We start from the raw sequence: 15,100 nt of genomic DNA on the forward strand, positions 1-15,100 counted from the left end.
CTCACTGGTAAAATGCTTTAGATACTTATTTCTACTGATGAATTATGCATGCAAAGGCCGAATGGGGCTCATTGATTTATTTTCCCTCTTTTATGCCTTGATTTTCAGGCTGTGTGCAAAGCAGTGTATATTTTTCCTGTCCTGAACTCCCACTGACTATATTATGCTCATGGGGCTCTTCAAGTGGAGGAGACACGCAGCTATGCTCACGGATGGCAGGTCGGCCCATAAAGCCAAGGTAGTGAGCGGGCATTTGGGAGAAAAGATTTTAAAATTAGTGTCAGATGTGGAATTGTTACGTTGAAGTACAGCATCACCACTTAGAGTTCTATTCGCACTTCTGTAACACCTCTAAAACCCCCCTCATTTAGAAATCTTAAAAACTTAATAGTATGATTACAGAGTAGACATGCAAAATAATGAACCTGGCTAACTTTTAAAATATAGCAAATATCTATAGAGCACTTATTATGTGCCAGACACTATTCTAGGTCATTGAAAGTATTAATGAGAAAGAAAAACCTGAATTAGGATAATGTGCAGTCAGTTTCCAGAAAACAATAGATAGCAATAAATAATAATAAAAAATGCCTTGAGAATTTGTATTTGATAGCTTTGTATATTAATTAGTATTACACTATGAATATCTCCTAGCCTGAATGATAAATGCCAAGTCACTAGTGCCAACAAAAGGAAGATTTTCTGGCAGCCCCCTGCCAGATTTCTGGTTAGAGGACCACATTGCTGTGTGAAAGGGCGATGGTGTTATATCCTGACTGCAGCCAGAACTGTTGCTGGGGTCTGGGTTCACAGAGTCCTTAGTCTATGGCACTGTCTCTGGCATCTATCCTTTCCTGATCACTGTTATTCCAGAGCTGCAGATGGGAGCAGGATTGGCTGCCCTCTGCTCTACGGGCCACCTCGAGCTCCTTGGGGAAGCCTGGCCACAGTGTCTGGAGTATGGAGACTTGGTTTCAAGTCCTGAACCTGTCGTCAATCCACTGTGAGCTCTTTAAGGTTACATCAGACTCTGAGACGCTAGAGATATGTCCTTCTCAGATTGTGCGTTTGCAGCGTTTGAAACAGCGTTTAATTCATGTCTGTGTCTTTGGTGGTAAAGGGAAGGGTAGAAGATAAAATTTCCCATGTGGGCTAAGGATTCCTCCTTCCTTTTACTTAGCCTGTTTACTTGATGCAGAACCAGTTTCCTATTCAAAAGATGGATAATTTACCGCATTATGACTATTCATTCATTTTATTGGTAGAGAAATTAATGCCAAGAGGTCGTTAGTACTGTGACTGACACCTAATTTAAATGTAGTGATTAAAACTTTTTCCAGCCCTCTTTCATAATTCTCCTAAAAGTTGGCCTCCATTCCTTAAATGCGGTGAACATATTTTGTTAGCCAGTGTTTAGATCTTTTTAGTATAGAAATCACTTCTGATACTCGATAATTCTACAAATGCATATTTTATTTGACAGCAATTGATTGGGTACTGAGAGTATGAACTGAAAGTTCTCACTAAATATTGTCAGAGGTAGAAACGTTTTGAAAATATTATATGTACAAAAAGCAAATATCATCTAAAAGATGATAAAGTTTTTATGTAGAACTGCAAAGGAATAATTTTCAAGGTAATATTTTAGAGACATCCCTGTTGATTTGTAATCTATTAGTAGCACAAACCCTGGCCGGCTGTGGGGATTTAGAAAACTCATTCCACTGGTAGCTTCAGCTGTTTTATGTACAAACTTAGCATGGGCTGAGATGGGCTTTCCCAGTCTGCAACTGAAAATGAGAACCTGCAGAATTGCTAAAGTCACAGATCTTCTACAGTGATTCTCAACCTTCCTAATGCCACAACCCTTTAATACAGTGCCTCATGTTGTGGTGACCCCCAACCATAAAATTATTTTCGTTGCTACTTCGTAACTGTAATTTTGCTACTGTTATGAATCATAATGTAAATATCTGATATTTGTTGACCCCTGTGAAAGGGTTGTTTGACCCCCAAAGGGGTTGTGAGCCACAGGTTGAGAACCACTGTTTTAACAGGAAGAAGCTAACAGATCTAGACCATAGGATGATCTCAGAATCACAGATTTTCTACAATAGGTCATCTGTAAGATCATTCAAGATTCTGCGGTTACTTAAAAATGTCCTACTTTATTGAAAGTTGAGTAACTTTTGCCCTCCTTCCTTCTTAACTCATGTGAACAACAATTCCTCCCTAGGATTGTTTAACAGACTGACATTCATGCACTTCACTTGCCTACAAAGTTTTAAATACGTTATATTTAAAGTTGAGCAGACTTGAGGTGTTTCCAAATTTGAAGTAAAATATGGTCCTTTTGAAACGGTTCTATTATCGTTTGCCTTCTGAAATTTCTACTAATTTATAGCATTTGAAGCGAATTATAATAAACAAGCCCTTTACTTCTTAGCATCATACATCTTATTGTCTCCATGAGCCGATGAGCAAGTGATTAAATTAGCACAACCTTTCTCTGCGTCGAGACACAGGGCTTTATTGGCAATAGTATATATCATTTCTTAACAAATTCCTCTGCGATTTTTCTTAAGCCTGTTAGTTTGATTCTATTCAATCAATACAAAATGTTCATAAGAAAAATATTGCTCGGAGATTCCTCTTCTTTCTCCAGGATACATCATAGTTTAACTTGGCAGAAATGTTTCCGTGTATATACAATAAAACCTTTCTCTGTTGGTCACATTTAAGGATGCTAAAGTTACCCTCGCCCATTGCATCACCTCAAGCTAAATAGCTAGCGACCTGTGCTTGATTACCTTGCCAATTGTTTTATATCTGAGAAACAAAGGAAACTACACATGTATATTAAAACTGATTAGCATTGTACCCTAAAGCAATTAAATAAATATTAGAAGAAACTCCCACAGCCCTTTGTTTTGCTATAAGGGGCTCAGCTGTGCTCTTTCTAACCCTAACTACATCACTTCAAATTACCAGTAAATTAACAGAGGAACACTTTCAACCTCAGAGCAGATTTGATCCAAATAGTCTTTAAATGCCATTTCTGTTCCTATTAACCTAAAGATCGGCATAGCAGATATTTTCTCGAGGCTGCCCAGCAGTCCAGGGCATTAACGGCGAAGTTGTGACAGCACTTTTCATGATGATTTATGATTCCGTGTTTAACTTGATTACGCCAATGCTGACTCTGAATACTATTTCAATTAGTGCACAGAAGGTCATATCACAAATATTCCTCTATAATCTATTCCTATTAACACTAATACACAGAGTAACCAAATCTTTTCACCCTTGTTGATTCACATCATCTATAGCCCTAACTGCAGGCTTGTTTACCAGTTTACTGCTTCGGACACTTCCGAAATGGTAATTTTCACTCCTTTGAGCATCATTAATAGCTGTGCCATGACATGGGGAATAAAGCATCTCTCTGCTGGCATTTGAACATTAATAATTATCAAAGTCTCAGATTTATTAAACAGGAGGTATACTTTCTAAAATGCCTGTCTAAAGCACTATTTCACGACCAATTACTAAATAAATATACAAAAGATTTTTTAGGGAAATGAAACTGGCTTCCGCCTAAAATCAATTTTAGCAACAACTCTTCCCTCATTATCGCTCCCTTAACGACTTCAGGGAATTGCTCCTGTTTATATGCAACCAATCATAATCCTGTTTTCTTTTTTTGTCTAATGTCTACGTCTAATCATTGGGGAAAACGGAGAATATTGGGTCATCAGGTCTTTCCTTTTTACCTGCACACTGTTTATGAAACGGTCCCTGTGGTACAAAATTAAGACTACAAAGAGGGTAGGAGTTTTACTGAAACAAACTTTTCAATTTGTCCAAAGGTTAAAGTGAAACTAACTGCTAGAAACAAAATCCACACATCATTTAAACAATTAGCGAGGAATGTTCAAAGACTTTATGTTCAAAGTGCACACGATTTGTATTTTAAGTTGTATGAGGAGGGAATCTAGACTTAAAGTTAATTAACAATAAACCAAGAGGGCTTCATCACAGACGTTTAACTATATACAGAGAGGCTGGCGTCCAGCGGGGACGTGGTGGGAAGTGGGAATGGGAAGCTGGAATGTCACAGAGCTCAGTGGGCCCCCAATAAATGCTTTATTAACAGCGATGATGTCAGCCTTGCAAAATATTAAAGGGGCCCGTCTTTGTGGTTTTCTTTTTTCTTATTCTTTTACTGACTTGAAAAAGAAATTTTTTTATAACACGGTATTTACGGGGGGGGGAACCCCAATAGCAGAGTATTGTTTCACAGCTTGCTATTGCCAGCACCTTGACAATCTTGCTTTTAGAGATTCTTCAGCAATCAAAAATCATATTCATCTTCCTCTCATAGCTGATTTTACTGATTGTTCCTGAGATATTCACTGTAAGCCAAGTGCTCATTGGAGCAAGAAGTGTTTTTTTTTTTTTTCCTTAAGGGAGGAGCTGAATTTGTACGATTTTTCTCACTTTTGAAAAGTCAGAACAGCTGAGAAAATTTTATAAAAATAGCGGTTGATATGGTCTTCTTTTTCTCAGTGTTTTTACACCACTGTTCAGTGTACCACTTCAGCAAAGCGGAGACAGCTATTTAACACTACGTATCAATCAAGCCCTTGTCTCTGAACGTCCACACACCGACTTGTCCTAAGAATTCCTTTCTTTCGTCTAGACTTGATTCCTAGGTAATCTTTCTGATCCGTGTCTCACATTCCGAATGCTATCCTTTCCTACTCATCCTAGCTACTCTATTAAGCGACAAGTTAATACTGTCGTACCTAATACTGACTAAACATGCAACCCCATCTCTAGGGTTAAAAAAGGAATCTTTGAGAATGTAAAAGCAAAACCACAGAAGGAAAAATGATGTTTGGTGGGATTACAATTTGTAAATGGAGGTGCTGCTAAATAACAGCATAGATGCAGCGATTTACTTAATTCGTAAAGCTTTCCCTGCTTGTTGGAATAGTAGAGAACTCAGATGCTTGGCTTTGTACCCCGCCCCCCCCACACTCCCCACAGGAGTTGCATACAAAGTCCAGGAAGATACTAGCCCCTGTCTTTGGGAGGTTGAAGTCTAGTCTCAGATATAGAAGATCCCTAAAGATGAAGGAAGAGTGGACTCCAAGCTCATAAACTTCCAAATGTCTGTTTACTTTCCATGCCGCACAGTAAATTGCAGAAACTTGAGAAACTGGGAAGATCGTTCTCTGTCCCTTTCAATAATATACTGTGCACAGTGCCTGACATACAATAGGTGCTCAAGGAAAACTAGTTTTTTTTCCCTCCCATCCTCTCTATCACTTTCTACTCTCTCTGTGTCACTCATCCTACCCTGAACTCAAACTTGCAAAGGTGAAATGGCTGGAGGATGGAAGCCAGTTTTCCCAGAGTTGTGCATTCTACAACTTTCCCTCAGCCCCTCCCCTTAACCATGGTTGATGCCAAATGGGTTTGAACAAACAAGCTGTTTGCAAAGAAATTTTTAATAACCAAAGGATAAACTGTCCATTCCAACAGTAGAATCTTTACTGAAAACTTATTTAGAAGTAGAAGGAAAATACAAGAGGGGATGGGGGAAGAAATTCATGCCAGGATAGCAAAGTGAGAGAGAATATCATCTAATTCCTCTTAGTTGCCCGTAGACACACTTAGTTGCCTGTAGACACACTTTAGGTATGGACTGACAAAGATGAATGAACCTCCTTATTGTTGCATTAATAGGATAGTTAGAGTTAAGGATCAGTGAGCATTTATTCTTATAATAAAAGCTTTCTTTAGTTTTCCATATAAATGTACTTCTTTGTATAATAGTATCTGTGTAGTAATCATAAGTGATGCTTAGCCTCCACGTCTGAGTGATTAGGGAATAGTTATAAATTTTTATATGCATATATCTGTATCTCCATGTGGATATAGCCTGCCTTCCTTTCACAGGTGGTTCATAAAAGGGTTGTAATAGAAAAGATCCACTTCAAATGAAAGGTTGAGCTGTTATGTCTAGATTGAGAGCGATCACAGAGATTAGCCCCTTGCCCTGAGTAATTTATAAAAAGCAAATGAGGGACCGGTGGCCATGAAAATAAATATAATTAACCCACTTAGAGAAACCTTCACCCTTGTTACGGATAGTTTCTGCTTGATCAGGCTGACTAGCATAACACACAAATAAATTAAGAAAAAGATTCCAAGATTTTAAAGTTTCTTTCTAATTTCTTCGTAAATAATTGGACTGTAGGAGAATAGGCCCATTTTTCAAACTCTGAATAAGCACCTCGTGTATATGAGTCAGTTCATAATTTTTGCACAGATGTCACACTCCACGGGATATAAAAACAAACTAAAGATAGCCAGCCATATAATGTGTAGATATATCATCGTTACAGATGCTCAGTAGAGCTTGTGCATTTTTTTCCCCAAAACAAATCTCAAATCTACATATTTTGAAGATATAAATTTCTCATTTGTTATTCTTGGACATGCTCTTTATTTTATTATTTTTTTTCAGTGAATTTTTAAAAAGTTTCAGGCCCACAAAGCTGGCACGTAACTGACATGGCAGGAAAAGCATCCCCACACAAAGAAGATACAACAAAGACAGGCAGTGTGTGTTTCTGACACAGCCCCCACTGAGAGCCTGCTTAGCGAGAACCAGCAGCGTCCTCGCCAATTAATGCGGGCTTTGGCCTCAGCCACTTGGAGTCTTGTACCCTGACTACAAATGTTACTGACACACGTCATTTACTGCAAATCTTCCTTTTGGGTCCTGGAACATACAATAAGGCATCTCTTAGGACTGGGTGGAAGGAGAATCATTCCCAGACGGCTATTCCAACACATTTGCACATGTGATTCATTTGAGCTCTTTCTGTGGGCTGATGAAATTACATGACAGCTACTCCGTGATATTTCAACACCACCTTAAACAGAAGGTTGAGTAAGGTTCTGTCCCTAGGTCCATTCTCTGGGGCCAGCTGGTATAAAAAAGGAGAATGTCAAGAATGGAAGAAAAAGTATCCAATGTACTCAGCCCTACTATGAAACCAATTATAGCCCAAAAATACGGGGGAAGGGGAGAGAGAGGGGAAAGGAGAGGGGAGGATGGGTGGAGGGAGGGTGATTGGTGGGATCATATCTATGGTTCATCTTTTAAGGGTACATGTGAATATTTCTAAATGAAGAATATAAATGTCTTAACACAATAAAAAGATATTGATCATAACACCCTAAAATGGAAATGTCCAACTGGAAGTTTCATTTTGATGTTGGAATAGTGTTCTTCTGAGGAATTTGATGGCTTGGGTTTGAATCCTGATGCTATTATGTTTCAATGTGTGACTTTGAGTTATTTAACTTTTTAAGATTCAGTTTTTACACCTGGAAAATTGGGATGACATTAGCACTTGGCTGTATGTTATGGCGAGGTTTAAATAAATAGCGCATGTCATGTGACTAGCACATGGTGCTTAATCCTTGTTTTTGTTATGGCCATTTTGCCTATTACATGGATGGAAGCTTTGTCTGCAAAGTCTGTGGGGAATACAAGGACAAATAAGAGAAGTGCTACTTCAAATGGAAGGAAATAAACCAGGGAGTGCCTTCTTCCATACATGACAACATGGGTTAAAGAGTATATAGTAAATTCCTTGCCAGTGCACTGATAATATTATTATTAATAATGATATGATAATGGTGATGATAACATCTAACATTTATTTCATATCATTTGCCTCCTAAATCAAACCAATATTTTGTGAAATGATTCTAGTATTGGAATGAAAAATTAGTCTTTAATTTTAAAAAAAGTGTTGTGAACATCTTGTTGTTGTCAACCATGGTTGACCAGAGAAGGGCAGAGAGAGCTGTACAATGAATATTTTCAGAACAACTGATTTCCATCTTCTGGACAATGAATCTTTGAAAGTTGAGTACAGGCTAGGAGTGGAAGAAAGAGGAAAGAGAAAGAGACAGATTAGAAGGGAGCAAGAGAAGAAATATTTCCTAAGCACCTATTATGTGCCAGGTACAGTGCAGAGTATACTGTATGTATAATCATGAGGGCTATGGAAAGATTTCTTAGGCTTTCAGAGTCCAGTTTGCAACATGACAGTAATAGACAAAAATCAAAAATAAATAGAATAAGGATTTCTTTGTACAAGTATTAAACTACCTCTATAATTTAAAATTTATTGATCCAGGTAGAGATCTAACCCATTATGGCAATTTGGTAGTTTTTTTTTCTGTTCTGAAATTCTTTCAGAAGTCAATCAGTACATAAACCTCTTCGTTTGTATTTGAGCCCGTGCTTTCCTTGATGTAAGTGGCAAATTAGGTTTATTTCATTATTATGAATGACAGATCAGGAGTAACATAGATGTGTTAGGCAATTCTTTTTTCTTTTCTACCTTTCTTTCTTTTAAAAAATTTGACATTAATGTCAAATAACCAGGTCACAATATTTGAATTTGTTAAGTACAGTCCCTCTTGTAGTTGTGTCCAGCACCCAAGAAGTGTGCCACACACCCCTACCTTGTGCCCATTAAGTGGGAAAACATCAATCCCCTCTCACTCCTTTCTCATTCCTCCTCTTCCCAACTTGAATTGAATTGAGTTTTACTTCGATGTGAGCATGTATTAGATTGTGTCCTGGCTTCATATTAGCATTGAGTACATTGGCTATTTGCTTTTCCATTCTTGTGATACTTTAATAAGAAGAATGTGTTTTAACTCCATCCTGGTTAATACAAAAGATGTAAAGGCTCCATCTTTTTTTATGCCTGAATAGTATTTCATGGTATACATATACCATTGTTTGTTGATTTCTGAGTTGATGGGATTTAGGTTGTTTCCATATCTTGGCAATTGTAAATTGAGCTGCAATGAACAATCTAGTGCAAATGTCTTTATGATAAAATGATTTTTTTTTTCTTCTGTGTAGATGCCTGGTAGTGGGATTGCTGGGTCAAATGGTAGGTCTAATTTGAGTTCTTTGAGGAGTCTCTTCTTTCATTCCTTCCCTCTTCCCTTTCTCTTTCCCTCCTGCTTTCCTTTCTTCCCCCCCTTCATGATCTGTTTTTGGTAATTGATAACTAGATAGAATACTTTTGAGGTCATATCTTTGACTCTGTTCATCACACTTAGTGTCACATTAGATTTTTTTTGTTAACTATTTAGTAATAATTTCTTGTTACTTATGCTATAAATATACTTTCCTATTTTCAATAAATTAAAGGATACACAAACTACAAAAGGAAGAAATAAGTTTATGAATGTGATACCCACATTTTTTTTAGCAATCTCGTCTTTCTCTGTTATCCAGACTGGCACACATAGCTCAATGCAGGCTTGAACTCCTGGGCTCAAGTGATCCTCCTGCTTCAGCTGCATGAGTAGCTAGAACTACAGGTGTGAGTCACTATGTCCAGCCATGTCCACATTTTTTGTTCCCTAAACAGATTCCTTTCTCTGTTACAGATTCTAGAAAGTCATATACAAAAACGGCTGCAGTGGGGTTTCATTTCAGAAGTGAAATTAATTTCTAATAGACATAAGAGAGGTCACTACATGATATGGATTCTTATTTAAATTTAAAAATTCCCCATATAGGAACTGACCAAATCCCCCAAACAAGCTTTGTCCACTATATTTTTAGTAGACTCAGGTCAAGCATCTTTTTCTGTAAATACTATCAAGTGCTTGGATACATGTGAATTCAACTTAATAATAGTCTGCTATTAATTTTAAACTTTTAATTAAAAAAAAATTCTAGGTTTTTTTGCTTAAACTGGCTTTGCTCTTATTGAATACTGCCTCCAAAAAGTGACAACGCTTATGGTGCTGACGGCAAGAGAGCCTCTTGGGGCTGCACCCATCTGCAATAAATGAAAAGCCCTTTTAGACTGGATTTTCGTTGTGTATTGTTATTTGTCTTAGAATCCATTTATTAGTCCAGAGATAATGTGACAGTTGACTCTTACAGTAACACAGTACTCATTAGCTAGCTTGACAGGGAGGTGCCAACATCCACTGGAGATTGTATTTTATTAATCTTCATGGCTCATTTAGAAGCCTGGCTGGCTATCTTGTAATGTGCCCTCGTGCTGACTGGGACAGGGATGTGTAGCCATGCTTACGACTGAAGAATATAAACTTGCATGATAAGATCTTTCCCTTTCCTTGACCTGAAATGCACAAACCTCACGAAGTCCAAGTGGAATGTTGTCACATCCAGTGAAAATTTCTTCCCCAGAATCGGTGGCATTCACAGATAAGGACCATTTGAATTTAAAATCACTCAGTGCTTTGTTGATATACAGTTGTCCCTCAGGATCTGAGGAGGGATGGTTCCACGACCCCTTGTGGATACCAAAGTCTACAGAGACTCAAATCTGTCATCCAAAATGTAGTATTTGCATATAATCTACACATATCTTCCTGTATACTTCAAATCATCTCTACATTACTTATAATACCTAATATAATATAAATGCTATGTAAATAGCTATTATGCCACCTTGTTTAAGGGACAATAAGAAAAAAAAGCCTTCTGTGCATATTCAAAATAGACACAACTATTTTTTTTCATGAATATTTTCAATCTGCAGTTGGTTGGATCCGCAGAGATGGAACCCACATTTACAGATGGCCAACTATACATATATATGCCAAAAATCTGGAGAAGACTTAAGATAAATTTTTGAATGACTTGAAAGAGTTTAGTTTGCCATCATATCTTTGTGTCCTAATTTTTTTTACTGATAAGAATTATCTTCTAAGTTGGTCTAGATTTTCTTCAAATTTACTAAATTTTTATAAATCACAGCCTTTGGGTCTTTGAAAAATCTTACAGTGTGTTTGAACAAGCTAAACTAAACGTCACGACTCACAGCTTCTAATTCAATTGACAGTTATATTTTTGTTTGGGATTTTATTGAGTCCTTTACCAACCTTAAAGAACTTTCTTGTGAAGTAGTTGTCTATTTTAACAAATTATTTGCATAAATATTATGGAAGAAAGTTGAAAATCCCCAAACCATCACACTTTGGTGACTTTCTGAATACTTTAGCTATTATCATAATATCCTAAGTCTACATTTTTTTATGAAGTTTTCACTTATTTCTCACAAATTCAAACATATTTTATTTCATATTAACTGAAAATAGATTCGATTTGGATGTTTTCTTTGGCACTACACTAATAAGGCTAATCAAGATGAGATTCCAAGGCTTAAAAAAATGAAATCAACATGTGGTTTAATTCTCACTACTAATACTACCCTGAAAGACTGTTAAGCTTCTGATAGAAAACAATAAAAAACAAGGAAATTCACTGTTAAAACGGCAGCATACCATATGTCCTTTAATACCTAATTACAACAGGGGCACAATAAGAAAGTCATTAAACCTGCACCCTATTGTGCATAGGTATCAGAGCACATATGGCGCGTTTCAACCATTAGTATGAATTTGATTGCATCTGTGATTTTCTGTTACAACTTTGACTGTATTTTCAAGAAGAAAATGTTGGTAGACATATTGGTCATTGAGTAGAATTGCCAACAATGAGAAATGGGACCGTTTTTGCCCCTCTAGAGATAGGTTATTATAAATTGCATACAGGCCCACTAACAACCTTGTTTTCTCTACTGACTGTCAATGTCTTTTGGTGCAATATTTTCCTCATTGAAAATTTTCCATTCAAACAATTTTTACTTGCTATGTAAGGGAATTTGATCTGATTCCTAGCAGAGGAAGTGTTTCTCACTAAATATTGCCTGCCATATTGTAAATTTGTAAGCTTGCATATCAAAAATTATAGGTGATGAAAAGGAGCCCTGTGTCTATATGTTTTCTTATGACAATGGAATTAATAGTATTGTATAAAGGGGATGTTCAAAACTGGTAATATTTTTGCTATGGCATGGTTTCAAAGTCTGTGTCTGTCTGTCTATCTAACATTTTAAAGCAAATGTTAGGGATGAAGGATGACGGAGTAGTGGAAAGAGGCACCAGGTCCCATTAATTTTGGTATCTTTAATGCCTAACTCATAGCAGAGTCATGCAGGGGCCTGACATATTTAGATGCATGAGAAACATAATTTTATGTGAATCAGATTCCTATAATTTACTTGTATTTCATTCATTCATCCATTCATTTTTCATTGGTGAGTAGCTGCTATTTGCTGTGAGCAGTTTTAAGTGTCTGGGGGTACAATGATGTAAAATGTAAGATAAGCCTTCATCAGACATACATTCTACTGGAGGGAATCAGCAAGACAAAAATAACTATAGTTTTCTAGTGGATGACAAATGTCCTGAACAATAGAGCAGCAAAGGGGGAAGGAGTGTACTGGGTCACTTGAATAGGAATTGTGGTGTTTCTCTGCTCATAAGCTGTATGACAACTAGTGTGCAGGGAGTGAAGGACTAGCTGAGAGTCCTGGGCTTCATATAACCAATGTCAACAGGGATGGAGACAGGTGGGGCTCATTCTGATGATCTCAAGGCAGATTGGAGGTGGGAAGGCAATGGGGGAGGTAGTGGTGTCGGCAGACACAAGGGTGGGGTCTTGCCATGGAGCCCCAGAGTTCCAGGTCCTTCTGTAGTTCTGAAAGAAAGGTGTGGAGGCTGGAGGAGAGGCCACGTAACTTGGAGTTCTTGGAGCCACTGGGCTCTTGTTCCTACCCCAGTCTTGTTGGGGAGTAGGCCTGGCTAGGGGGTTCTTCTGTCTAACACATTTTTTTTAGTGCTATTATTAGCCCATAACTAGACCAGAGACTTACCAAAGATGCCAGAAATTGTCAGGATATTTAATACTCTTCAGGTTTATTGCTGAGTATAGTTTTTCTATATCTGGTGAATCATCATTTATTTAGAAAGCTCAAAAAAATTTTATAAAGTATTTTCATCCATGAAATCTATTGAGAGTGCTGTTTATGTTAAAATTTACCCTGGAAGACTGCAATGTGTTGTTTAGGCTCTAAACATTACATATTGTCTTTGCTATACAATACACATTTTATTGCTACTTAGACTTACTGACCTAATTAGAGACTTAATTTTTTCCCAAAGGGGTTTGACCATTTTGGTTTAAGCAACTTTGCCTTTTCAGTTTGCTGTGTGCTATGGACTGGAATCAGACAAAGGCCTCATCCTAAACCCAGAATAACTGGAATTTAACTCCTGTAGTTTAGCAATTGCCATGCAAGGAAGTGAAATTGTGAACACAGGACCCTTGAAGATGGAGGTTTTGCTATTTAACACACAGTTATCAAGAAGTGTTATTAACCTAAGTTATGTATATTTGCAACACTTGGAATTTTTGTGAAAGGAAGAGGGAGAGAGCAAGCTGTCTTAAAAACCGACTTTAATGGATTAAAAAGAGAGAATTGTACAGCAATAAAGGACCACTACTCATCCCAATAGATTTATTTTTTATTTTTATTTTTATTTTTTTTTGAGACAGAGTCTCACTTTGTTGCCCTTGGTAGAGTGCTATGGTGTCACAGCTCACTGCAACCACCAACTTTTGGGCTTAGGCGATTCTCTTGCCTCAGTCTCCAGAGTAGCTGGGACTACAGGCACCCGTCACAATGCTCAGCTATTTTTAGAGACAAGGTCTTGCTCTTGCTCAGGCTGGACTTGAACTCCTGGATTCTCGACTTAGCGATTACTGATGTTTAAATATCATTTTGCTTTCCTTGACCCTCATCTCATAAGAGCATTAAAGACCAACCCAATAGGAAATAATTACAAGAATTAAATATTTGAAGTCAAATACTCGTCTGATCACTGAAATATAGTTAAGTTGCTGTTTTGAGATTTTTCAAGCAAACAACTTTTTGACAAGCTAATACTAAAAGGAATGCATTTTTTACCAAACTTGGTATGTGATCCAGAAGCTTTCCAGTGTGTGTCACTAAACACACATCCCCACATCTTACATTGGTTTAAACCTTGGTTAATTCCCAACATGGCAATTACATCAAGGACTAGTCACACCAAGGTGTCATTGAGCCTTGTGAAAATAGACTAAGTTATTTTACTCAGGTCTAAGCATTTCTTTGAGCAAAGTAGAATTTAATAAATCAAGAGTCAAAATTTAACATCAGAACCCTGAACTGGCAAAGGAACAGATCTATCTATTCTGTACCTATCCCTATCATGTTTTCTTCTGCAATAATTTTCTATCTATAGCATTGTGAATGAAAATTTTCTGTCACATCCCAAGGTAGTCATCAATGGGTTGTGAAAAACATTTAGCAGTCTAAAATAAAAATGCAAAATAGTAACATAAATTAATACAACTGAGACATTTATATTTAATGTACTTTACACTGGTCAGCTACCACCCACAGTTATTCCTTACACCTATGGACTAAACCTTCTGCTACTTAAGCTACGATACGTGATCCATTAGTCCCTGCCCTAGTGCACCCTGGTATTATAAATTCAGACCGAGTGCCTCAGTGACAGGGACCATTGCAGCTGTATCTGGCACATAGTAGGTATTTAATAAATGCTCTTATTTATTGCTCTTTGGGGTATGGACAGCATTCTGTCCATAGTAAATGTCCAGTTGAAGCTGTTGTGATTGATCTGTTTGTCAGGATTGGCAAATTAAATTTGTCAACTTTTTTTCTCCTTCTATGCTAATAAAGTAACCAGAATTTTTTTTTGTAGTTTTTGGCTGGGCCCCACCTCTTGTATATGGGGCCGGAGCTCTACTCCTTGAGCCACAGGCACTGCCCAGTAACCAGTATTCTTTGTTTTCTTGCATCAAGTTTATTGTTTTGCACAGCAGAAAACTGAATTTTCTTGAAAATATTGCTAAACTTCTTTACTGAATCCAACCCATAATTTCTACTGGTTTTAGTTTTCGAAAGCCAGTTTCCTGAGGACATTGTGACAGCCTATCCCAGAGGGGACAAGAAGAAAAGAAACGTTTTGGAGAGATGGAAGTGCCTGCTTCTGGGTTAGGGAGCGAGTCCTAAAGGCCAAGATGGAACGCACCATACTCTGTAGGCCTTGGGAGAAATGGGGATTGGTGGAGTGATCATGGTGCACCTCG

The sequence above is a fragment of the Otolemur garnettii genome, unplaced genomic scaffold (genome assembly GCF_000181295.1).
Source record: "Otolemur garnettii isolate 467f Iridium unplaced genomic scaffold, OtoGar3 scaffold00036, whole genome shotgun sequence".
NCBI lineage: Eukaryota > Metazoa > Chordata > Mammalia > Primates > Galagidae > Otolemur > Otolemur garnettii.